Source organism: Amblyomma mixtum, unplaced genomic scaffold, assembly GCF_055824585.1.
Source record: "Amblyomma mixtum isolate Tamu unplaced genomic scaffold, ASM5582458v1 scaffold_21, whole genome shotgun sequence".
Taxonomy (NCBI): domain Eukaryota; kingdom Metazoa; phylum Arthropoda; class Arachnida; order Ixodida; family Ixodidae; genus Amblyomma; species Amblyomma mixtum.
In genome coordinates, this window is record NW_028317718.1 from 360,687 (window position 1) to 363,186 (window position 2,500).

Here is a 2,500-nt window from a genome sequence, read left to right on the forward strand (position 1 = left end):
GGAACGGCGGCGGCTGCTGCGAAGTACGAAAGGAAACGCTGCTCGCTGGCTTTGTCGTGTTGCGACCACGAGTCGGTAGGCGGGCCGAGGGAAAGGCCTGCCCGCTGCCAAGGGAACGGCGGCGGCTGCTGCGAAGTACGAAAGGAAACGCTGCTCGCTGGCTTTGTCGTGTTGCGACCACGAGTCGGTAGGCGGGCCGAGGGAAAGGCCTGCCCGCTGCCAAGGGAACGGCGGCGGCTGCTGCGAAGTACGAAAGGAAACGCTGCTCGCTGGCTTTGTCGTGTTGCGACCACGAGTCGGTAGGCGGGCCGAGGGAAAGGCCTGCCCGCTGCCAAGGGAACGGCGGCGGCTGCTGCGAAGTACGAGAGGAACCGCGGCTCGCTGGCTTTGTCGTGTTGCGACCACCAGTCGGTAGGCGGGCCGAGGGAAAGGCCTGCCCGCTGCCAAGGGAACGGCGGCGGCTGCTGCGAAGTACGAGAGGAACCGCGGCTCGCTGGCTGGGAAACTGCGCTTCTGCGCGACGCGCACGCGGCGGGACGCGCGCGGCCCAGGGAACGGCCGCGCGCGAAAGGTCTCGCACTGCGGGCGCGGAGTCTGACGCCGCGCCGACGGCGCGAAAGGAGGCACCGGGACCGAAAAGGACGAGGGATTATAATCCCGCACTTTGAACGCATTCGCGGCAGCCGGGTTCTCTTGCTGCTTCGTCCTTCCCAGCCTTCGAGTAGTCTGTCGGTGCGCTACCGAAACGCCGTCCATGGCACTGTGGCCGGTGGGCTCCTATTGCGGGAGTAGACTGATGAACGTCCGCTTTGCGGCTTGTTCCAAGTACGCGCTGCGTAGCCACGGCTAGGCGGTGCCTGTCTCCTTGCGAAGCAATGATGTGGCGAAATGGTCGAGTAGGGAGCAGCACGATGGCGCACCCGGGGGCGACCGGACCGGGGGGCGTTGGGAAAACCCCCTCCCCTACAAAAGGGTGCAGCAGCGGTAGGCGGTGATGACTCGCCTTGAAAGATGTGAACAGCAGTTGAGTGTGAACAGCAACAAAAAAAACCGCTGCTGGAGTCCGGGGGTAGCGTCGCTGCAGATCGCAGAAAGGTGCGTGAGGACGGTGGCACAGAGCTCCAAGAATGTATATTTCTAGCAAACGCCGGTGCTTCGAGGTGTTCTGCGGTCAGGCCCGTGCGGGCGGAGCGGGCGTGCCCAAGAAGGCACAAGAAGACCCACCTCTGATGAAGACCGGAATTGGAGCGTCACGCGTCGGCTCAGCACTTCTGCCTTAGTGGTTGCCAAATGCCTCGTCATCCTATTAGTGACGCGCAAGCCATTATCGCACAAAAGCTTCGAGAGACTTTGCTCGCTTTGGCTTTGAGGCACGCGCAGCATGCCGAACGGACGGCTGCGAGGCGCGAAAGACGTCGGTCGAAACTGCGACTGGAGACCAGGGGAAAAGCCCGGTGCCTAAAACCCTGGTTGTACTGTACGGATTTGAACAAACCAAACGCACGACTCTAAGCGGTGGATCACTCGGTTCTCGGGTCGATGAAGAACGCAGCCAGCTGCGAGACTTGGTGTGAATTGCAGGACACACTGAGCACTGATTCTTCGAACGCACATTGCGCCCTTGGGTCTTCCCTTGGGTTCGTCTGTCTGAGGGTCGGATCATATATCAAGAGAGGCGCCGGCGCCCGGGGATGGCGCGGCCGGCGACTCGTTTTGACCGTGTCGGCAAAGAGGACGGCTCTGTACGGAACGCCGAAGATCCCTCGAAAGACTTTGCGAATGAGGAGGAGAGCGGGTCGAACCCTTCAGCCGCGCGCAAAGCGGCAGAGTCGGGTCGCCCTGCGCTGACGTAACGCGGGCCGGCGGCTGCTAGCCGTAGAGCGTCACGCCTCAGAAAGCGACCGCCGCAGGAAGGGATTACCTGCAGGGAAAGAGCGGTCCGACGGGAGACGAGGCTGTTTGGACGGGCGGCGAAGCGCTGCCTGCTGGCCCGCGGAGAAGTAGCCGAACTGCTGCGAGAAGCGCAGAGACGGGAACGCCCTGTTCCGGGCACGCCCGCGCGAGAAAAAGGGATACCTCGCGCGGGGTGCAGGGAGGTGACGGGCGCGAGCGCGGTGTGCGCAGCACAGTTCGGCAAAGCGCAGAGGCGCGCCGTGTGCGCGGCAACGAAGGGGTCCCCCGGACCCTGTGCGGAAAGGGACCGCCTCCTCGAGTGGGCGCGAAGTCGAGTACGGGTCGAACGGACGCGATCTCGTTGCGAGCGCAGTCCGCCGTCGGTCTAAGTGCTTCGCAGTCTCTGCCCCGAGAAAAACTGGGCCACTCCAGTTGGGGCGGGGGCGACGCAAAACTCTGACGATGCCCCTACGCCAGGCCGAGGTCGTTCTCTCGAGGGAAAGAGAGGCGGCAGGGAATTTATTCGGCCGCGGCGGTCGGGGGTTCACACTCTCTGCGTTCAGTGTTCCGCGCGCAACCGAATGCGCGCCGTCCCGAGCGCCGGTCA

At 63.8% G+C, this 2,500-nt stretch overlaps 1 non-coding gene across 1 annotated transcript; it reads left to right on the top strand.

Moving 5' to 3' along the window:
* Positions 1–1,504: 1,504 nt before the first annotated feature.
* LOC149324628 (5.8S ribosomal RNA) lies at positions 1,505–1,657 on the top strand. The gene has a single exon (XR_016286782.1). It is a non-coding gene; the product is annotated as a 5.8S ribosomal RNA (ribosomal RNA).
* Positions 1,658–2,500: the final 843 nt, after the last annotated feature.